Raw genomic sequence first — 24588 nt, 5'->3', positions numbered from 1 at the left:
AGAGACGGGGTTTCACCGTGTTGGCCAGGCTGGTCTCAAACTCCTGACATCAAGTGATCCATCCGCCTTGTCCTCCCAAAGTGCTAGGATTACAGGCGTGAGCCACCACGCCCAGCCTAATCTGTTTATATTTTTGGAGACACAGTCTCACTCTGTTACCCAGCCGGCTGGAGTGCAGTGGTACAATCATTGCTCATGGTAGCCTCAAACTCATGAGCTCAAGCAATCTTCTTGACTCAGCCACCAGTAGCTGGGACTACAGGTGTGCCACTATGCCTGGCTAATTTCTTTCTTTCTTCCTTCCTTCCTTTCTTTCTTTTTCTTTCTTTCTTTTCTTTCTCCTTCCTCCTTCCCTCCCTCTCTCCTTCCTTCCTTCCCTCCCTCTCTCCTTCCTTCCTTTCTTTCTTTTCCTTCCTTCCTTCCTTCCTTCCTTCCTTCCTTCCTTCCTTCCTTCCTTCCCTCCTTCCTTCCTTCTTTCCTTCTTTCTCTCTTTCTTTCTTGCTTTCTTCTTTCCTTCCTTTTTTTTTCTTTCTTTCTTTCAGACAGAAAGTTGCCCAGGCTTATCTCAAACACCTGGCCTCAAGTGATCTTTGCTTCTCAACCTCTCAAAGGGGTGGGATTATAGGAATGAGCCACTGTATTTGGCTTTTTGTATTCTCTTATGACATGGTCAGCCAGCTGTGTCAGAAGAGGAGACACTGGAGAGGCTCAGAAAAACAAAGTTCATGATACTCACAGTTTCTAGAGACAGGAAGTACACCATGCCAGGCAGAGTCACAGGGGAAGACTCTAGGGTGGTCAGGAGGCAGAAGGCCAGAGCCTTCACTGGAGTTTTTGGGGAGAGACAAGGCAAGGTGAGTGAACAATTTAGGACTGGCTGCTTTGTATAATTTCAGAGGGCCCTAAGCTATAGGGTGGCACACTAGGGATTTGCCTGGATTATTAGGGCTGAGGAATATTGCTTCCTGTGGAACAAGGGCGGCATAGAGGAGGTGTGGCTGTGTGTTGGTTGGTTTGTGAATCAGAGGCATGCTTGGGGCTGGGTTCGGCTCTGACAATTAGTTGGCTCAGGGAGAGGATGTGTGTCTCCTTCTTAAAGGTTTTTTCAAGATATCAAGACATAATATACAGAAAAAGTAAAACAATATGCAATACAGGCTTAGAACTAGATATAACTTGATTCAAAATAAGTAAGTTAAATAAGGTACTGACCTGGAGCAGTCGGCACTTCCTGAGAGTCAGGCTTCTCTGCAGCCCGTGGGCTTCAGTAGAGACTCCCCTGGAGTCTTTGTGTAGGTAGAGAAGATCTCTCCACTCCTAACGCAGTCTTCCTACTTGAAAACATAATGCTCCCATCCAAGTACTAACCAAGCCCAACTCTGATCTATGAGATCAGATGAGACCTGGCACTTTCAGGGTGGTATGGCCGGGCACGGTGGCTCATGCCTGTAATCCCAGCATTTTGGGAGGCCGAGGTGGGCAGATCATGAGGTTGGGCGATTGAGACCATCCTGGCTAACACAGTAAAACCTTGTCTCTACTAAAAATAAAAAAAATTAGCCAGCGTTGTTTATGCAACTATTTAATTATTATTATTATTATTTTGCATTTTGCCATTTCTCATCTGTAAAGTGGGTAGAAAATGGGTATATAAAAGTGGTGGTCTTGTGGTGAGAAGACTAATTAAATTGATACAAAGATAAAGCATCAAAGTGTGAATTCTTCAGCCTCAGTGAGATGTTTATTAGACTTAAGCCAGTCAGTCGCATGCCAGTGATAAGAAAATGAACAAACGTCACTGTGTTAGATACTACAGACACAGTGTGTGTGGGGTAGCGACTTAAAATATTTCTTTAGCTCTCTGGGAATGAAACATTTATTGGCCCCTGCTATATATATACCAGGCTAAGAAAGTTATTTCCAATTCTGAAATAATTGACAATTCAAAGTTAAATTTTTATGAAGTTATTATTCTGACTGTACCCAGAGTTTTTTGATTCTTGAATTCCAGATTAACCTCCTCTTCTCCACCTGTCATTTTTTTCCTCCACCAAAATAGTGTTTCATCCTTAGTGATTCTTCCTTAGTGATTTTTTTCATACCAGATGATTAATTTATGTTTCAGGAAAACAGAGACAATGAACAATGCTAGGCCTTTGGAACTTTTAACCATGGACAGAATTTTCATGGAAATGCAGGGAAATGGGGGATATTATGGAGAAATGACATCTAACGCTAATCCACTAAACTCATTTTGATGTTTCCAACCAACACCTTTGGCTAAATCTTCAATTCCAAGTAGATAGATTTCAATTACATTTTTTATTTATCTATATTCAAAATCTATAATGTTAAGTATTATGAAGTAATAGCTAAAGGGAAAAAATCCAAACAAAAAGATGAAGAAGGGGAAATTTTGGATAATGGATAGTGTACAAAACAAATCTGTGAGCTAATACCACCTATCTAAATAATTTTGTAATTTTTCATTATTATTTAAAAGATGAGAACATGAGGGTTCAGAACCTCTGTTATCCTGAGGAAAGATGACAAGCATACTTTAAAAATGTGATAACCTACAGTAACATTCTTAATGATGAAATAATGAAGGCCTTTCTCCTAAGATCAGGAATGAGGCGAGAATGCCCACTACATCCTCTTTTATTCAATATTATAGTAGAACCTAGCCAATATAATAAAGCAAAAGAATGAAATAAAGATGTAACATAGGAAATAAGTAAACAAAACTGTTTAATGCACAAAAAAACAATGATTCTGCACATAGAAAATAAAAAGCTATGTAGATAAAACATATAATTAATAGATAAATTTTCCAACATCACCGAATACATAAATATTCAAAAATCACTTGTATCTATACACCAGCAACTTAAATAAATTATAACTTAAATGGTAGAATTCAAAATGTCATAAAATAAATATCTCTAAAATACATGTGTTTAAAGACATGCAAGAACTTTATACTGAAAATAAAACTACCTTTATGGAGAAGACTCAAAAAAGACATAAATAAGTGGAAGGATATATAATTTTTGTAACGTGGAAGGCTCAATATTTTAAGATGCAATTTCCCCCACAATTTTCCTATAGATTCAGTGCAATCATAGTAAAAAACCTAGAAGGTTTTTTTTGGGTGAAAGTTTAAAAGTGATTCTCTCTCATTTTCTCTCTCTTTCTCTCACACAGACAGACACACAGATACACACACACACACACACACACACGTATATAGCAATTTAAAAAGCTAAGAAGATAAAAAATATTGAGGTAGAATTTATACTATCAATTATCAAAATTTATTATAATGCTACAGTAATTGAAATAGCATAGTGTCCGGCAAGGATAGTAAATAAGCTAAAAGAACAGAAACAAAGCTGTACATATATGATCACTTATTTATAACAAAGATGCTCCAGCAGTGCAGGGAGGAAGGAAGTTCTTTTCAATAAATGTGGCTGGGCTGAATGAGTAACGATTTGAAGTAACTCAGCTTGAATCCCACCTCACACCATACCAAAAAAAAAAATTCCAGATGAAATATAAATCTAAATGTGCAATGTGTAAAGGACTGACAAATTGGACTTGTTAAAGTTTAGAGCATCTGTTAATGAAACGATAGCAATAACTATCATTTATGAAATGAAGGCTGGGTGCAGTGGCTTATGCCTGTAATTGCAGCACTTTGGGAAGCCAGGCAGGTGGATTACCTGATATCTGGAGTTTGAGACGAGCCTGGCCAACATGGTGAAACCGTGTCTTTACTATAAATACAAAAATTAGATGTGGTGGTGTATGCCTGTAATCCCAGCTACTCGGGAGGCTGAGGCATGAAAATTGCTTGAACTTAAAAGATGGAGGTTGCAGTGAGCTGAGATGATGCCACTGCACTCCAGCCTGAGTGGTAGAGTGAGACTGTCTGAAAAGGAAAAAAAAGTGAAATGAGAAATCCACTAAAGATCTCTATAGTATATGTAAATGACCAAAGACTGACGTTCAAAATATGTTCTAAAACTCCTCAAACCATTAAGAAAAAGACAACTCAATTTAAAAATGGGCCCGGAACTTTAATGGATACTTCACAAAATATGGTACCAAATAGCTCCACATCACTATTAATTGAAGAAATGGAAAATAAAATCACAATAAGATAGTACTATACCTCCTATTATTCCATTTCTGAATGACTAAAAGAGGTGGAGGGAGTACTAAGTATAGAATATAGAGCAGCGGGGGCCAGGCGTGGGGGCTCAGGCCTATAATTCCAGTACTTTGGAAGGCCAAGGCAGGTGGATCACGAGGTCAGGAGATAGAGATCATCCTGGCCAACATGGTGAAGCCCCATCTCTATTAAAATACAAAAAAAAAAAAAATTAGCTGGGTATGGTGGTGGGCACCTGTAGTCCCAGCTACTCGGGGGGCTGAGGCAGGGAAATCGCTTGAACCTGGGCAGCAGAGGTTGCAATGAGCTGAGATTGCATCACTGCACTCCAGCTTAGCAACAGAGCAAGATTCCGTCTCAAAAAAAAAAAAAAAAAAAAAGTAAAAAAAGAAAAGGAAAGAAAAAAATAAGAATATAGAACATGCTGTTTAGTGTATCTACCTAACAAATCATGCTTCACATGCTGTTTAGTGTATCTACCTAAACAAATCATAATATATGTTCCTTATAAACCAACAATTCTATCATAAGTGTATACCAATGGAAATGTGCTCGTATGTGCACCAAAAGACATGTACATCAATGTTTATGTCAGCATTACTTTCATAGAGCAAAGTGGCAAACAGTAGAATGAATGTTATACAGCCATGAAAATGAATTACTGCTATACATAATAATGTGACAGAATTTCACATCGTGTTGATGGGAGTAAGTAATGCACAAAATAATATATACCATAGATTCCTTATATATAAAGCTTGAAAATGGTCAAACCGAATCTGTGGTATTAGAAGTTGGAATATAGGCTACTTTTGAGTAGAGATTAACGGCTGCACACCTAAGATTTGTGCATCTTTCTTTATAAATCTTATACTTCAATTAAAATTAAAATCTTATTTAAAAATAAACTTTTCTATGGCAAAATGTTCCTCTGGTTTTCACCTTTGAATTTATCAGCAATCAGTAGAAGCTCATCATAACCCAACAAATCAAAATTTCTCCTTCTGTCTCATTTCCTTAAAGATTGTTTTCAATTCCTTCTGTGCCTAGAATGTTAATCTCAAATCTTTCATTTATATTTGATACTATTTTCTACACTTTTAAATATTTATATCGAAACTTTATACTAGTGTATGGTGCAGTGAGACGTTAAATTGATTTTTCCCCATATTACTTGCTTATCTCAATGTAATTTATTAACTAATATTCTCTTTCCCTTTAAAAGTTCTATACAAAGAAAGTATGTATTCTGCCCTAGTAAGTTATTTGTATATTCTTGCACCAATACACTTTAATTATGACTGCATTGTAATGTACTCGTAACTTATTTTCTGCCAATTTTTAAAAATTTATCTCAGAATTATCTTATTTAGAATTACTTGAATTTTATTAATTTAAAAAAGAACATTCTATTAACCATGTCATCCATTTGGAAATAAATATTATTGTCATAATTCTGAGCAAATCTTGTCTTTAAATGTTTTCAACGTTTGTTGATACAATCTCCATTGTTGGTGTAAGAGAAAGGAATCAGGAAATCTAAATTGGAGCTGTTGTTCTTCAACAAAGTAATCGTGTGACTTTGAGACAATTACCAAGAGGATATAATATTTCTTTTTTTGTAAATTGATTTTTATATCTTCTACTCATTTTTTTTCTTGGAGAGAGTTTGCTTCTATTGATTTATAATACTTGTTTATAAATTAAGAATATTACTTACCTCTATTAAGTGCTTGCAAATGTTCTTAATTGGTAAAGTGCCTTGTGATTTGATAAATCATTATTTTGATGTTTGTTTTTTTTGTGTAGCAGGAGTTTGAATTTCCTTTTTTGTTGCTTGATATTTTATTGGGGTTTAATTTGCATATACTGACATATACAAGTCTCAGTGATTTCTGACAAACCACATACTCCCCTGTATCCATCCCTGTCAAGATATATAACATTTCTTTTTTAAAAAATGTTTGTTTTTATTTCAACAGTTTTTGGGGTACAGGTAGGTGATTTTTGGTTACATGGATAAGTTTTTTAGTGCTGATTTCTGAGACCTTAGTGTATCTGTCACCCAAGCACTGTTCACTGTGCCCAATATGTAGTCTTTTATCCCTCAGCCCCTTCACAAGGTTCCCCCTTGAGTCCCCAAAGTTCATTATATTATTCTTATGGCTTTGCATCCTCATATCTTAACTCCCACTGATAACAGAGAACATACCATACACATTGTATGTATGAGAACATACAACAGTTAGTTTTCCATCCTGAGTTACTTCACTTACAATAATGGCCTTTAACTCTATCCAAGTTGCTGCAAAAGACATTATTTCATTTCTTTTTATGACTGAGTAGCATTCCACAATGTATATATACTACATCTTTTTTTTGAGACAGAGTCTTACTCTGTCACCCAGGCACCAGGCTGGAGTGCAGTGGCACAATCTTGGCTCACTGCAACCTCCGTCTCCCCGGTTCAAGCAATTCTCCTGTCCCAGCCTCCTGAGTAGCTGGGACTACAGGCACATGCCACCACGCCCAGCTAATTTTTGTATTTTTAGTAGAGACGTGATTTCACCATGTTGGCCAGGTTGGTCTCAGTCTCTTGACCTTGTTATCCGCCCACCTCGGCCTCCCAAAGTGCTGGAATTACAGGCTTGAGCCACCGTGTCCAGCCATACTGCATCTTCTTTATCTACTTGTTGGTTGATGGGCTCTTAGGTTGGTTCCATAGCTTTGCAATTGGTAACTGTGCTGCTATAGACATGCATGTACATGTGTCTTTTTCATACAATGACTTCTTTTCCTTTGGGTAGATACCGGTAGTGGGACTGCTGGATCAAATGGTAGTTCTACTTTTAGTTGTTTAGGGAATCTCCATGCTGTTTTCCACAGTGGTTGTACTAGTTTATGTTCCCACCAGAAGTATGCCAATATCTATTTTTTTTTACCACAACCATGCCAATATTTATTGTTCTTTTATTTTTTAATTATGGCTATTCTTGAAGAAGTAAGGTGTTTTTAGCATTGTGGTTTTAATTTGCATTTCCCTGATAATTAGTGATGTTGAGTATTTTTTCACAGAAAGATAGAATTGTCTATTCATGTCCTTCCACTTTCTGATGGGATTTTTATTTATTTATTTATTTGTTTGTTTATTGAGAAGTGTCTTGCTCTATCACCCAGGCTGGAGTATAGTGGCACAATCTCGTCTCACTGCTACCTCTGCCTCCTGGATTCAAGCAATTCTCCCACCACTGCCCTTCAGAGTGAGATTCTGTCTCAAAAAAATAAAAATAAAAACTCAAGATGTATACAAACTAATGTAACTTTGTTAAGGTTGGTAGGATGTGGAAGAGTTTTTTTTCCATCTAATTTCAAGTATCTTTTTTTTTTTTGAGACGGTTTCACTCTTGTTGCCCAGGCTGGAGTACAATGGCACGGTCTTGGCTCACTGCAACTTTCACTTCCCAGGTTCAAGCAATTCTCCTGTCTCAGCCAGCTGAGTAGCTGGGGTAACAGGTGCCTGCCACCACGTCAGCTGATTTTTTTGTACTTTTAGTAGAGACGGGGTTTTACTATGTTGGCCAGGAGGGTCTTGAACTCCTGACCTCAGGTGATCCACCAGCCTTGGCCTCCCAAAGTATCTTATTAGATGAACTTTTTTTTCCCTATACACTTTTAAGTTACAGAATATGAGATGGGGTTTAGTGAGCAGCTGGTTTCAACACTGAAAAGAGTGTTGAACAGCTGGGGCTCTGGATTTTCAGAAACGTTGCGAGGTAAGTAAACAGAAAGGAAGACTTTTACAATTTCATTAATAAGTACAAATCATGTGAAGTTTTAAGGATGGCGCGTTAAGCCTGAGGAGTCTTTGAGAATGAAAATTGCTGGATAGAGTCCAGGTCTTCTCTTGAATGTGAATTCATCAGGAACCAGTCAAACTTATCTACAGAGCTATTTTGTAGTTGTATTTATTTTTTTTCTTCTTATTCAGGATTCGAAATGGGAAGGCAGGGAAAAGGCAGGCATATCAAAAGAAAGTTATAAAGGCTTTACCAATATGTTTAGAGAAAAGTTAAAACCAGCCAGGGACTGAGAGGAAAACGTGGTGTGGAAGCCTCAATGTAAGGCGGTGCTGGAGGGAATCCATCTGTGGGACCACGTGATCACAGGAGTGTTAGCAATTCAGTAACACCTGTTCAAACAAGAACATTCATCTCCCCACACCCACATACTGCTCTGTGGTTTACTTTGCATGTAAATACACATGGTTCTGCATTACCAGTTGCTCTGGCTTTTTAGCATTTTGGAATTATTTACTCATTTCATACTATTATTTCTAATAATGGCTCAGGAGAGTATTGCCTATTAACAGAGTGTGTACAGTGACGGGTAATATTGCAAAGCTCCAGGAAGAAAAGTGGCTCTAGAGAAAGCAGACTGAATAAACAATGAAACAGATCAACATTAATACACCAAATCAAATTTTCTCTAGCATAAGTTAAACAGCTGTGCCATTTCAAGAGCAATGCAGACTGCAGAGGAAAGTTTGTAAGCTGGTATTAGCTGTCGATCGAAGTAAATTTTGCCAAAATGCAGGAACCCACTGTAACTCCAATAGGGGTGGCTCATTGTCTAACTATTAAGATTAGCTCAACTCAGAATTATGGCCAAGATTTTTCTGCAGACGTGCTGGGTGAGTGCGAGGCCTTTAATCCACTGCTGTCCTGTAGTACTCCTCTCAGCTGTCTTTATTCCCCATACCTTTTTTAGGTTTAAAAAATATTTAATCATGGTAAAATACACATAAAATATATCATTTTAACCGTATTTAAGTATACAAGTCAGAAATGTCAAGTGAATTCGGGTTGCTGTACAATGAATATCCTGAAGTTCTTTCATCTTGGAAAACTGAAACTATGCCAATTAGGAACTCTGTAGGATAATTCATTAATTAACTAATGCCTACTAAGTAACTTGTAAGTAATGACAACCAGGTGGCTTGCACTTAAAATATTTTAAAGCACAAAATAAATCTTTGTTCTTAATAGAAACATTGGAAGATACAGATAAGTAAAAAGAAAAAATCGATAATTCAATAGTAAGTTGAATTAAATCTCATGTACATCTTGTGTACATCTGTATATTTGAAGACTTTTCCTAAGCAAAAGTGGATCATGCCTTTGTACATTTTTAAAAACAATATATCCTGAACATCTTTCCATGTCAATAGAGATCTCCACCATCACCGTCTTTAAGGCATGTGTCGTAGGCCATGGGAGGGACGTGTCATACTTTATGTAGCAAACATCACTATGCTGCCCCTCTTTTATCTGCTGCTGCAAACAGTTTGATGCATGGCTTTTTAACAAATCTTCATAAGTAACAATAAAACCTTACCTCTAAAAACAGAGCTGTAAGGCTGAGATTTCAGATAGAATGCAAGTGGGGAGAGATAAAGATTTGGGTGAGAGTTTTCTTACTGTGACTTCAAGCCCCCTTGCATACTGTGTCTTTGAAAAAAGAGGTCTCCCACAGGCCTGGCTGTCTTTAGTGGGTCATTCTCAGAGCCTCAAGGACTGCCCACAAAGCAGGGACTAACCTGCTAGCAGGTTTGTTCACACTTACATCATTGCCCTTGCTCATTTTCCCTTCTTACACACTGCCTTCACTCTCACTGCCATATGTATTCTTCTACACTAAAAAAACTGCTTTCTCTCAAATGTTCCCATACAGGTTTAAAGCTGGGGAGCTTCACACTCTCTGTCGAGGTCCTGGTTAGAAGGAGTGTCTACACAATGGACAAAAGGCCAGTCTCTCACCTTCTTCTTCCCTAATCCCCCACAGAGAGAGGGTAACGTAAATGTATCCTGATGCCACTGAAAAGCTTTGTGCTGACTCGTGAGGTGTAAAGTACAAACTAACAAAGGAACAAAAAGCCACCATCTGCATATCACCAGCTCCTAAGAAACTGGGTTCTAGGCTTTCAGGGAGAGAGAGGACAGAGAGAAGAGGTGGGGAGAGGAGGTTCTAAGAAGCAAGGAAGTCTCTTTTGGAAGTGCATTGTCATTCTCATGAGCTATCTACCTTGGAAGGGATGAACCAGCCCGTGGTCACCCCCAAGCTGGCCCAATGTGTTGTGAGCACAGGTTACACTTGATAGTGACCTGTGATCTGTCCATGGTGCTACTGAGGAGAGCCTGAAATCAAGATGCTCTGATTATAGCCCTTGTTCGACACCCTCACCTATAAAATGGGAATTTTAGCCCCCACCTTTCAGAGCTGTTAGAGGGATACAACCATGATAACAATGAATGTTAACTGAGAGTCCTAGTGTGCCTGGTACCCGGCTATATATTTCCCATACATAACCTCATTAGAACTCACTGCAGCCCTATTTGCAGTATTCTCTTAAATAAAAGGGAGAACCAAGCTCAGAGAGGCTGTCTGACTTACTACAAGTCACACAGTAGGTAAGAGGGGCAGCTGGGATTTTGCCCCAGGCTGCTTGACTCCCAAGTCCTTCCACCTGACCATCCCGCTTCATAACAGAAGGCACGTCCTGCCAAGCTATGTGCATAGGAGTTGACCCCAGACTTAGCTCTCCTTTGCCTTCTAGTGAGTTCACTGTTCAACTCCAGGCCCCAGCCTCTGACATCAGGCTCTGGATTGTCTGCTGATTGAAGTGCTGGGAGACAAAGAAACTGGATAGAAGGAGGGCTCGAGGGACCCCTGCATTCTGCTTGCTTATCCTTAGAGGCCATCCCTCCGCGGAAGACTTATCTCAACTTCTTAGGTTGGTTTTGAAGGGGTTAGTTTTCTCATCACTTAAAAACACAGACTCCCCTATCTCTGAATTTCCCATAGATTAGGGCCCTTTTCCTGCTTAGGAACTTCCAACAGCCCTCTCCTGACATTTCTCTGCTTACATTTGGAAGTTCTCTCCACTTGGTCTCCGCTAAAATGATCCAAACTCATCTTTTATGCCGGCGCACACACTCTCCTCTGGCGGTCCTCATGTCATACAATCTCATTCCATCTCTGGCCAGCACTGTCTGAGAGAAACAGGCGGCAAGCTGTGAATGTAATTTTAAATTTTCTAATAGTCACACTTAAAAAGTAAAAAAAAGAAAACGATAAAATTAATTATAATGGTATATTTCATGTAACCCAGCATATCCAATAGATTATCTTTTCAAGATATAATCACATAAAATTATAAATGAGATAGTGTACATTGTTTTATTCATAGTAAGTCCTTGACATGTGGCATATTTTGCACTGAGGGTGCATCTCCATTTGAATTAGGCATACATCTAGAACCCGGTGTTATGTGTGGCTTGTGCCTACTGTGCTGGAAGTGTAGGTCTAGGCTTTTGTTTGGGCTCATTCCTCACGTGACAATCTCTCTCCTCCCCTCCAGCTAAGTGAAATCCTGAACATTACTCCAGGCTCAGCTCCAGCTGTGCATCTAAAAGGAATCTCCTCATACGCAGTCAGCACGTGTTCTTCTCCCCTTCACTGTTTCCAGGCCTGCAGTCACACTTTCAAACACTACCCTCCAGATCGCATCGTCTCTGCCCCTTCACGCCTGCACTGTCCCCACTGCACTGACGCCCAGGGTGCTTCCCTCTGCACTTCTCCACAGCGGTTCTCACCGGGTTCCTTGTTACTTCTCCAAGCTTCTCTCACTGAACTCTCTCAGTAACCTCATTCCCGATCACCTCTCCTCCTCAACACTCCCTTGCTGTAGGCTGTGACCCCACATTCTCCTAACTTTCTTCTGCTCTGACCACTTCTTCTTAGTATCATATAGGGTCTTCTATTCTGCTTCCATTCCTCATGTATTCTCTTTTGGATCCTACCCAGCTCCCTGCTCCTTTTCTTCTCTCTCCTTAGTCTCTGCTTGTACAATTTCATTAATTCCTTAGATTTCAATTATTGTAGATAAGCAGAGTCTATTCCTATCTTCATCTCCAGTCTAAATTCATTCCTTTATATTCAGGTCAGAAAATAAAATTGCATATGTAGGGGAGAAAAGTTTGTCTTTTCCTCATTCATTATGAGATTAATGGCTAAGACCCCTATAACAGCAGACAGGTTAAAAAGAGAAGAGCATATACATTTATTTTATTATGTTTCATGTGGCAAGAGACCCCTCAGAAATGAAGACCCAAAGGAATGGGAAGATCTGTGTATCCTTATGGACAGTGCAGAAGTAAGACTGGAGAAAAAAAGGGTGTGATCTAAAGGGGGGATCCTAGGAAGGCCTATTTGATCACTTTCTTCCTGGGGTTCCTGCGTGAAATTCCTTTTCTCTAGGGATAGAACAGGATACCTGTCGCATGAGGATATTCAGGAGAAAAGAGAAGATCAGAGTCACCTTCCTAGATTTGATGGGTCTGCTTTAGGGAAGAAGGGGTGAGGAGAATGTTACTTTCTGTGTCCCACTTCAAGGGGGAAAGGAGCGAGAGAAGGTTGGAGAGACCTTCCTGCTTCTGCCGTTTTCCCAGTTTCCAAGACACCACATTTTGGGGTGGCATTTCCTGTGCCCCATTACATACTTGACGTCTCATTAGATTTACCAATCTAACCCCAGCACACATACAGGTCTGCACACACATGCACAGCACACCATTTCTCCATTTGTCTCTCCTAGTTCAATAAACAGTACCCGCATCCACACTGTTACCTAAGCCAGACTCCTAGAGCCACCCTCGGTTCCTTCTTCTCCCTCCCCTCCCATATCCAATATCCAATCCACCAGCAGTTCAGGAATGCTCTAACTTCAAAATCGATCTCAAATACAGCCTCTTCTCTTCATCCGGCAGGCACCTTAGTCCAAGCCAAAATATTTCCCACCTGGACTTTTATTTTTGGACTGCTTCCCTTGCTTCAAGTTCACAGTCCTTTCATCATCCTCATAATCTAACCCCAAGCTCTTCTCCAACCTCATCTTCTACCTTTCCTCTCTTTCAAGACACTCCAAGACTGCAGGTCTCCTGTTATTAAAAGGTACAGTTTGTTGGAATACAATTCACAGCATGTGAGAATCCTCTTAACTTCACTGTGTTTTTGAGGCAGAGTCTCACTCTGTCACCCAGGCTGGAATGCAGTGGCTCAACCATGGCTCACTGCAGCCTCAGCCTTGGGGCTCAAGCAATCCTCCCGGCACAGCCTCCAAAGTAGCTGAGACTATAGGCACATGCCACCATACACAGCTAATTTTTTTATTTCATTATTTTTGGAAGGTAGGGAGTTTCCTTATTTTGCCCAAGCTGGTCTCAAACTCCTGGGCTCAAACAATTCTCCCAACATGGCCTCCAAAGTGCTGGGATTACAGGTGTGAGCCACGGTGCCTGGCCTCCTCTTAATTTCAAAAAGATGGAAATTCAATATTTCCTAGACACGTCAAAGTGCCTAGTCCCAGACTTGGCAACAGACACCTGGGTAGCTTCAGATTTGTTTTTATGTGCTCCTGGGTAGGTCACTGAGGGTAGAAATTAAAAGGCATTTCCCACATTTGGGGCTGGATTATAATTCATACTATTACCCTGAGAAAATGGTCTTTTCCCCCAAAATTTCTAGAGAAGGATACACCATAGCCACTTTTACTGTCTGTGTTTTCAGCCAGGAAGTTCTAATTCCTAAGTCAAGTCCCTTCAGCTCTACTTCAGCCTCAGCAGGAGCCAAGGTCATGCGATGACTCTGTCCCTCTCTGATCCCACATCTCCAGCCTACCTGCTTCAGGCGAGCTTTGGTGTGCGTGCTCTGTCCCAGGAGGAGCCTCACGTCTGGGTAAATGCTCTTCTCAAGCAGCAGGACTACGGTGGTGGTTTTTGTAATCAGAAGACATCTTCATTTTCCTTCTCCTGGACTCGGCTTCTGGACCAGACAGTATCAGCAGGCTGTGGCTTCTGAGGAGACGACACCCTCCCGCACTGCTCAGTCACGCATGGAAGACTCTGCATCACCAAATCTCTTACCGAAGCAAGCCCTGTGGGGCCCCACAGCGACTCAGGGTCAGCACTCCAGACCCATGAGGGTTGCCTTATGAGGACAACAGAATGAGAAGCTGCGAGGATTCCCTCACTCCTTTCCAGACAAAGCCCCAAGGCTGCCTGGTACAGACTCGCCTTGTCCCCTCTCCCCAGGGCAGCTGGCTGTAAGACACCAGGAATGACCACCACCTTGACCGCGGAATCTCTGACATCAACAGGCATCCATTAGCGTCTTAGCCTACCTGTCTTTCCCATAAGAGAGAATAATAGAAGGCAACAGGTATGTGTGTGTGTGGGTGTGTGTGTGGGTGTGTGTGTGTGTGCGTGCGCACATGTGCATGTGTGTGCATGTGTGTAAGTACAGGGGAGGTAGAATATACAAACCAATCTTTATGAATTTAATTTAAATATTGCCCTTCACTTCATGCATAAAATGATTGGCAGGTTGATTTTAATTTACAAGTTTTTTTTCTAAATAAGAAAATGCTCATGAACTTTTGTGTGTAGTAAATAATAGAGGCTCCGTAGGTATTACTGGAAAAATGAACATTACAATACTCCTCCATCCAGTCTTCCTGCAGTAACCAGTACTCCTCGCTCTCGAGCCACATGTCTTGGGTTTAGAGTATTTGTTACTAAGAGTCTGTACCTATTGCTATCCTTGGAAACATTAATAAACAAACACTTAATCACTGAAGATGTGTCCTATCCGAATTTTCTCAGAAAACTGATTGTTACATGGATCTCAGTCTAGTTCTCTCTTAGCCATCTTTCGAACAAACGGCTTCCTAAATCTACATTTTTCTTTTTTTTGAGATGGAGTCTTGCTCTGTCACCCAGGCTGAAGTGCAGTGGTGCAATCTCGGCTCACAGCAACCTCTGCCTCCCAGGTCCAAGCAATTCTCCTGCCTCAGTCTCCTGAGTAGCTGGGATTACAGGCGCACGCCACCTTGCCCAGCTAACTTTTGTATTTTTAGTAGAGATGGGGTTTCACCATGTTGGCCAGGCTGGTCTCAAACTCCTGACCTTGTGATCCACCTGCCTTGGTCTCCCAAAGTGCTGGGATTATAGGTGTGAGCCTGTGCGCCGAGACCAATCTACATTTTTCAAACCACAGCTTGGAGACATGAAGGGGGCCTGGCAGGGCGTCTAGAAAAACCAAATCTGCAGCATAGCTATGCCACCCCCTCCTGAGGAAACCTGAGTAAAATAGATTAATTCTACTCAAAGAAGGAGGAAATGATGTCAATTTTGTGCAGCAAAAACACTGAAAAGATATGGCAGGTGCTGCTTCAGGCAACTCCCAACAGAATGGTGAATGGCGTGAAAGTCTGCGGAGAGGGCTTTAAGGGAAGCTTCCGGTTTCAGGTGTGGCTGAGAGACGGACAGGGAATGGTGGCAAGGAGGACAGGGTTTGTAAGGCAGAAAATATATTTTCATTCTTTTTTTTTGACGTGTAGATTCACATGAATATAATTGTAGGCTTACTCTAAATAAATTTAGAAATATATATATATATATTGCAAGAAACTCTCATTCTGTTGCCTAGGCTGGAGTGCATTGGCACAGTCGTAGCTCACTGCAGCCGAGAACTCCTGGGCTCAAGTGATCCTCCTGCCTCAGCTTCCCAAGTAGCTGCAGTAATACAGGTGCATACCACCTTGCCAAGCTAATTTATAATTATATATATATAATATATAACAAATATATAATAATATACATATGTATTTATAAAATAATTATATATATTATTACATAATATGTAATAGCTATATAATAGATATATATTTTTATAGAGACAGGGTCTCACTTGCTGTACTGTCTAGGCTAGTGTTGAACTCCTGGTATCAAGTGATCCTCTCACCTCAACCCTCCCAAAGTGTGGGGGTTACAGGTTTGAGCTACCACACCCAGCCCAAGAACTGTTTTAAGAGGAACCATAAGAATTAACTATGGGACTTTATGGTAAACATTTGATTCATAAGATGATCCAGAGGCCAGGTGTGGTGGCTCACGCTTGTAATTCCAGCACTTTGGGAGGCCGAGGCAGGCAGATCACCTGAGATCAGGAGTTCAAGACCAGCCTAGCCAACCTGTTGAAACTCCGTTTCTACTACAAATGCAAAAATTAGTTGACCGTGGTGGTGAGCACCTGTAATCCCAGCTACTTGGGAGGCTGGGGTAGGAGAATTGCTTGAACCCGGGAGGCGGAGGTTTTAGTGAGCCTAGATGGCACCAATGTAGTCCAGCCTGGGTGACAGAGTGAGACCATCTCAAAAAAAAAAAAAAAATCCAGAAGGGTCAAATAAAGTACAGTTCATTTTCCCTACCCAACCCCAAGTCTGTGTCAGGAAATACCAGAGAGAGAATCCTTGAAGGGTGGGTATTCGTATTTTATATCCATAAAGTGGCACCTCCTGTTTCCCCCTACACTACAGTCCCAGTGAAAAGTAGTGGGAAACTTCCCATTTGGTTAGCCACAAAGCTGTGGCCATTCTTTCTAGGGGTGACGGCATATGATTAGAAATTTCCATTAATCAACAAAGTCAGTTGGAGTTTTATATTCCCCCACTCCAGGGTAGAAGCTGCATGCTGAAGACAGAATTTAAAAACCATTTTGATGTCTTACTGATTCCACTATTTTTCAAAAATAACAATTGCCCAGAATGTACCAGCTTCCAGCTGTTATCTTTCGGTCTGGTTCACAGGCCATGCTGCATTAAAAATTCAAGTTCGGTAAAGATGCCTTCACAGCATTGTCTCGTTTCTGTATTTTAACAAGGATAAAATATGAAATTTGAGCTGGGAGCAATATTACGATTTTGATATCAGCTACTCTGCACATGTGGTTTTACCTCCCACGTCCTTCTTTCCCCTCCAGAGGAAGTTTTCTTAAAGATTTTTCAGCAGGCAGATTTATTACTCGTCATGATTTGGGGATTATCTGTTGGACAGTTTTGCTATTTCTTCTGATACTAGAAACTAAAAAGAGCAGATCATTTGACTTTCAGGGACATATACTGCATTGTAATCACTTCCATACTGTGCATACAATCTGCAGTAACACAAATGTAATTCCTGTCACTAATTGAAAGACTCCCTTTTCATGGAGCTTATGAAGAAATATCAGATTGTTCTGAATGTCTTTTGAGGCTATTTTTCACCAGATGCTTTTTTTGGGATGTGAGAGGATTAGTGGGATTCTCTAGTCCAATAAATTGTTATCTCCGAAGAATATTTCTGATGGGGCATCACAATGACATGCAGTCATGTTTTAATTTCAATACAAAGGGCATTCTGAAAAGTACATTCTGTCACATGGAAACAGATGTTTCTCTCTTCAAACATTGCCAGAAATAATTTGACCTTTTTTTTTTTTGAGACAAAGTCTCACTCTGTTGCCCAGGCTGGAGTGCCGTGGCGTGATCTTGGCTCACTGCAATCTCTGCCTCCCGGGTTCAAACAATTCTCCTGCCTCAGCCTCCTGGGTAGCTGGGACTACAGGTACCTGCCACCACACCCAGGTAATTTTTTTTTTGTATTTTAGTAGTGACGGAGTTTCCTATGTTGCCGAGGTTGGTCTCGAACTCCTGAACTCAGGCCATCTGCCCACCTCAACCTCGGCCTCCCAAAGTGCTAGGATTACAGGCGTGAGCCTCTGCGTCTGGCCAGATGAAATATCTTAATAACAGTTATCAATTAAGCAAATATTTATTGAGACTCTACCTGGTTCTTTTGAGGCCCATGTCTTTGTAGTCTTCTATCATAGTAAGAGGTCCAGCTACTTTGAGGCTGCTATGCTGTGAAGTCCAGGTTCTGTGGAGGGGCCATGTGAACTTGCTTCAGCCAGTAGCCGAGGTCCCAGGTAACAGCTCACATCAACTGCCAGACATAGGAGTGAAGACTCCTCCAGAGAACTTTAGCCTCCAGCCATTGATTAATTCACAGCCTTCAAGCCCTTTCCAGCTGAGGCTTGAGACACTGTGAAGTACAGTGCACCAGCTGAATTCCTGACCCACAGAACCTACAGGCATAATAAATGGATTGCTGTACACCACTAGGTTTTGGGGTGGCTTATGATACGGCAATGGTAACTGGTACTGATTTTGGTACAAGGTCTAGGGTGCTACCATGACCACAAAAAGGCTGAAACATTGTAGCTCTGGCTCTGGGACCAGGCAGCCATGAGGAGACTGTCAATGGAGGATTAAAGGATCCTGAAAAGAATTTTAGTGAAAGTTGGAAAGGCATCAGTGACAATGTTGGCAGAAGCCTGACGGGCCTTGAAGATGCCCCTGTCTTTCTCCCCAGAGGTAACTGACTTTGCTACTTGCATTTCCACACAGTTTTTATACTATTATTACATGTAAGTATCAAAAATAATTTAGGCTGGGCACAGTGGCTCACGCCTGTAATCCTAGCACTTTGAGAGGCTGAGGCATGCAGATTACCTGAGGTCAGGAGTTTGAGACCAGCCTGGTCAACATGGTGAAATTTTTGTATTTTTAGACTCTACTAAAAACACAAAAATTAGCCGGGTGTGGTGGCAGGTGCCTGTAATTCCAACTACTTGGGGAGAGAATTGCTTGAACCTGGTGGGTGGAGGTTGCAGTGAGCGGAGATAGCACCACCGCACGCCAGCCTGAGCAACAAGAGCAAAACTCTGTCTCAAAATAACAAGTAAGAATAATAATATTGTTTTGCTCTATATAAATGTTATATACAATGTTTGCCATTTGGCAACTAGCTTTTTACACTCAACATTCTATTTTTGGAGTTATCCATGTTTACAGCTTTAGTTCCTCTTTATTCATTTGTATTGCTGTGTAGATTTCCACACTGCACATCTGATAATTCAGTTATGCAATCTATGAAGAGGGAATGGCCAGATTGTTCCCAATGCTTTGCTATAAACAGTTTTGTGGCGATCCCTGTATATATGTGCAAATATTTATCTAGGTCTTTTACATAGAAGTGGAACTGCTGGGTTGAAGTATATTCATATTTCAACTTTACTAGATTTTGCCAAATTACTCTCCAACGTGGATTTGAGCAAATTTACAGGTCTACCTATATGAGAATTTTCATTTTCCACATCCTCACTGGCATTTGGGCTTTCTCATTTGTGAAATATTTGTTCTGCCCTTTTTCTCTATCAGGATTGTTCATTTTCCATTACATGTACATATACATACATACATATCTTAAATGAATTGTATATATTTCTTAAATGTGTACTTACATACTTTATGTATTTAAATTTGTATGTGTATATCTTATATCTGAGTGTATTTATATCTGTATTTATATATCTTAAGTATAATATTTTACCAGTTGTATGAGAATATTACAAGGTTTGGCTTATCTTTTTGCTTTATGATGATTTTTAATATAAGCACATTTAAAATTTTAAAGCAATCAAATATGTCCATCTTTTCCATTTTGTTTAAGAAACACTTTTTTACTTAGAAGTGACAGACTTATACCCCTATATTTTCTTCAAAAGCTTAAAGTTATACATTTTATATTTGGTTCTTTAATATATTTAGAATTTTATGGTGTGAGACAGGAAATCCAAATTTATTTTAGTCCACGTGGATAATCAGTTATCACAGCACCTTTATTATAAAATTTACTCTTTGTCGATAAGTTACAATGCTACCTTTCTCCTGTATCGTATTTCAGTGTTTGTTTAGGTCAGTTCCTGGGTTTCCTGTTGTATGACATCAACCTTTGCATTTAACCATAATACTAAACTCTCGTATTAATCTGGATAAATTGCCTAATGTTTCTCTTATTATCTATGACAACATTTTTAACTGAAAATAAAGACAACATTTTTCTTTTTCTTTTACCCCTATTTTTCCTAACTGTACAGCTGGGACCGCCAAGGACAGTGCTGAGTAAGTGGCGATGCGGTGTGTGGGCTCGGTCTTCCTGACCGCTAAGTCTCTTATGCATGATGTTTTCATAGGGTTTTGATGGATATAATCTATCACGGTAAGATGACTCTTCCACTTTTAGTTTGCAAGGAATTTTTACAGTGAATGAATGAGTTTTGAATTTTATTTAACGCTTTGTCCATATCCTTGGGATAATTATAGTATTTTTCTTCTTTAATCTACAAAGGGCAGGGATTTTGTCTTGTTCAGTATTTAATCTCTCGTGCCTACTAACACTACTGGTGCATAGTAGCTACTCAACAAGGTCTGCTTGTATAAATAATTCTTTGAAAAACATGAAAACCTGTACTTTCACGGCTGGCAATGGGGAAAAAGATGTCCTTACAGGGATATGAAGGTGAACTATGCTGCTAATTTTTAGCTTAGAGTGGGGGCTGCTGTGAACCCTCTGGCTAGGGTTCTCTTTGACCTCTCTTCTCTTCTGACCTCTGACTCTTTCAGCATCACGGAGGCCTCAGGGAGGACAGTGGACCTTCTCTAACATTGGTCCCAAATAGTTGAACCTAGAGGAGAGAGAGAAAGCTGCCTTTCACTCTAGCACTTAGTGTCAGGCATGAAAAACATAGTGCTCTTAATTCCCTGCAGTATAGTTACAAAACGACTTTTAAAACTTGACCATGTGCCTGTGTAAGGAAATTGCAGTACAATAAGTGATTTGCAATCACAGCCCCTTCACTCCATCCTCCTGGAGTCTTTTAGTGACAGAGACTTTATCCTGGAACCTTGGTCTGGCTTTCTGTACGGCAGTTGCTTTCTGAAATTGTTTGCACAATTTTACGTGCACATCTTGCCATTTCCACTGTCAACATTCTATGCCACAGGGTGCTAAAAAGGAGCTTTTCCTACTCTTCATGATTTACCATAAATAATGTGGTATTTAGGCCTTATCTTTCTTAGACAGTTTGTCGTCATTGTTTTCCTCAGGTTTTGATGCCATTCTGAACCTGTCCAGCATCTTTTAACAAACGTCAGTTGGATCCTCAGTTCTCTATAAGTACTGATCTGTTTTTTCCTCCCTCTTTCTCTTTCTCGGGGCTTTTGTTATCATATCTTTATCCTTTTTGTCGTGGGAATTCATATGATGTTTCTAGATGTGGGTCTTTTTCATTTATATGGTTTTCCATCAAGAGATTTGTGTCTTTTATGTGCTTGGGGTTTTTTCTTGTGTCATTTTCTTGATAAAGTATTTGTTTTCTTGGCAATCTCTTCCCAGAACTTTTATTTCTTTTATTTCATTATTTCAAACTGACACACAATAATTGTACATATTTACAGGGCACATGTGATATTTCTTTTCTTTCTTTCCATCATTTCCTTCCCTTCCTTCCTTCCTTCCTTCCTTCCTTCCTTCCTTCCTTCCTTCCTTCCTTCCTTCCTTCCTTCCTTCCTTTCTTTTTTGAGATGGAGTCTGGCTGTGTTCCCCAGGCTGGAGTGCAGTGGTGCAATCTTGGATCACTGCAACATCTGCCTCCTAGCTTCAAGTGATTCTGCCTTAGCCTCCCAAGTAGATGGGATGACAGATGTGCACCACCACGCCCAGCTAATTTTTGTATTTTTAGTAGAGATGGGATTTCACTGTGTTGGCGAGGCTGGTCTCAAACTCCTGAACTTGTGATCTGCCCGCCTTGGCCTCCCAAAAATGCTGGGATTAATTGTCCATCTAAGCTGATATTTCAATACATGTATACAATGCATAATGAACCAATCAGAGTAATTAGCATATCCATCACCTCAAACATGTTGGGAACATTCAAAATCTGCTCTTCTAGCTATTTGAAAATATATAATAGATGTTGTTTGTGAGAGCCACCCTATAGTGCAATGGGGCAGTAGGACTTATTTCTCTTATCTAGGTGCACTTTTGTGTCCACTCATCAACTTTGGCTTTTAATAGTGGGATCTTGGGCCATCTTCACATATTTTCTTTCCATTTTTTTAAAGACAGAGTCTCACACTGTTGCCTGCGCTGGAGTACAGTGGGGTGATCTGGGCTCACTGCCTGGATTCAAGCAATTCTCCCACCTCAGCCTTTCAAGTAGCTGGAATTACAAGTACCTGCCACCATGCCCAGCAATTTTTTGTATTTTTAGTACAGACAGGGTTTCATTATGTTGGCCAGGCTGGTCTCAAACTCTGCCCACCTTGGTCTCCCAAAGTGCTGGGATTACAGGCACGAGCCACTGTGCCCCGCCCACATCTCTTAGTCTCTTCTTTGATTTGTCCCACCACTTGGTAATTTGGGTGTACATTCTGGGAGATGACTCTGACTTTATCTTCCAATCCTCGTATTAAATTTTTCTTATTTGGGGATGATAAGAGGTACAGGGTTGGTTGTGAGGGATGGGACGGATGTGTCTCATACCTTTGGGTGGAGGTAAAGAGATTTGGTGCGGGGGGTTGTGAGGGAGTTTTTGAATTGGGTAGAAGGGTAGAAGGGTATGAGGTGTGGCTGCAGCATGTCCCACTGCGATGTTTCCTGCAAAGGGGGGCTGTATTGCTCTTTCATTCTTTCATTGCAATACTCCAAAAGTAGACTTTCTTGGGGGCAGTCATCGAAGGCTTCAGTTGATTGTCCTTATCTTCACATGTTGTGGCCCTCTACCCGCCACTGGACTCCCCACCTTATCTTCACATGTTGTGGCCCTCTACCCGCCACTGGACTCCCCACCTTATCTTCACATGTTGTGACCCTCTACCCGCCACTGGACTCCCCACCTTATCTTCACATGTTGTGACCCTCTACCCGCCACCACTGGACTCCCCACCTTATCTTCACATGTTGTGGCCCTCTACCCGCCACTGGACTCCCTACTGAGTAGTAATAGGATTAGAGCTCCTTTTTCTGTGTGACAAATTGTTTGTTCCCCTAAGTTTCCTTCTAGTGGTTCCCCTCTCTCCTCTTCTGCCACTCCTGCTTTTTTTTTTTTGCTCTCCATTTGCTTGTTAAATCTTCCTCCATCCCTTTATGTTGAGCCTTTGTGTATCCTTGCGTGTGAGATGGGTTTCCTGGATACAGCACACCGATGGGTTTTGGTTTTTTATCCAATTTGCCAGGCTGTGTCTCCTCTTCCGCCAATGTATCTTCGTGGGAGATGAAAGACAGACAAGTATCAAAAGGGCCATCCCAGATGCAAAGCAGGAACTGGCTTTTCAGAAGTACTGTATATTTGCTTGTTGAAATAAAAATCATGAGCAAGAAAGAGGTAAATAAAAGTTTTTCAAGCACTCAACATTTTTCTTTCCTTCTGCTTGAAACGTACCAGACATCAGGACAGTTTGATCCATGACGGGTACTGAACTCTAAGACATTCCGGAGCTGTAAGAACAGTTAGGCCACAGTCGAAGAGAGAAAAGATAATCCACCTAAACCCACCGTGATGCTCAGCAACCCGAGGAAGAGCGGGCAGAAAGAAGCTTTGTGTTCAGACTTCTGAGAGGATGTCACCCTTTGAAGATCGTTTCAAGTTCAAAGCACAGGGGGCTCAAATGATCCAACACAGGCAAGGAAATAAATATCTACAAACACACACATCGGCCAGAGCTGTGCATGTGAGGCGCCCAACAGAGTGAGTTTTTCCAGGCTTAAGCTCTTCTGTTCCCCACCCCCAACCTCAAAGCATTGAAGCATAAAAATCCAAATGAAGAAACTCACTCTGCCTTTGTGTGCAACTTCCAGGACACTCTTTTGTCACTAGGTAACAAAAGAAAACCCTGAGACAGCACAGCAAGAGCAGTCTAGCTAATTATTTGCTCACTATTGATGGGGGCCCAGGGAAGGCTTTGGCCCCATTGCTGCCCTTCACCTGCAGAGCACGAGGTTGCAGTGGAGCTACCTGCCTCCGCCAAGAGCTGGGTCCTGCAGCATTTTTCAAGCGATTAGCCATAGCAGTAGAGCACAGTAGCTAAGTCCTTGGCTCAAATTCTGGCCTGGTCACTGCCTGGATGATCTTGGTTGGGCAAGACATGTAACTTTTCTCAAACTCAGTTTCCTCATGTGTGAGATGGAGACAGGCATAGTAAGAGGTCCACCTTACAGGGTTAACGTGGGAATAGGCAGGAATCTGGCGGTGCACAGAGACTACAGCGTGCACCACAGTAAGCCTTTGAGTGCTCACTGCTTAAATGTTTGTGGTTGTTATTTGCTTCTTCCCTACAAATCAAACTGTATCGATTTAATCAGTGTCGACACGATGACTTAACAACCTATTGATCTGGTCAAGTCAGTAAAAACAATCAGTCAAGCTGGCTGCTTGACATTTACTAGATGAAAATTGACCTTTTCCTCCTCCCATGTCAGGATATGATGTCATCTAGCTACAGTTTTCAAATTCATGATTTCTGCTGCGATCAGATGGAATATTCATCTGAAGCACTCTGTGGGTGATAAGAGGGGTGGACAAGTGCTGTGTGTAATTGTGTGTACCAGGCACAGTGCCTGATGAAAACACTT

At 40.9% G+C, this 24588-nt stretch overlaps 1 long non-coding RNA gene across 3 annotated transcripts in view; it reads left to right on the top strand.

Moving 5' to 3' along the window:
- Positions 1-23757, top strand: part of LOC118149506 (uncharacterized) — a 34026-nt gene extending 10269 nt beyond the window's left edge. For 2 of the 3 annotated variants that reach the window (XR_013530014.1, XR_013530013.1), the window contains exon 4: positions 9911-14869. This is a non-coding gene — a long non-coding RNA (uncharacterized LOC118149506). Of the gene's footprint in view, positions 1-9910; positions 14870-15724; positions 15825-20053; positions 20079-23192 lie in introns of those variants that run through there. The other variant, XR_004737026.3, reaches the window with a different exon arrangement.
- The last annotated feature ends 831 nt before the right edge of the window (positions 23758-24588 follow it).

Source organism: Callithrix jacchus, chromosome 19 (assembly GCF_049354715.1).
Source record: "Callithrix jacchus isolate 240 chromosome 19, calJac240_pri, whole genome shotgun sequence".
Taxonomy (NCBI): Eukaryota; Metazoa; Chordata; class Mammalia; order Primates; family Cebidae; genus Callithrix; species Callithrix jacchus.
Note: the sequence above shows the minus strand (reverse complement) of the source record. Positions and strands in the feature narration are given on the sequence as shown.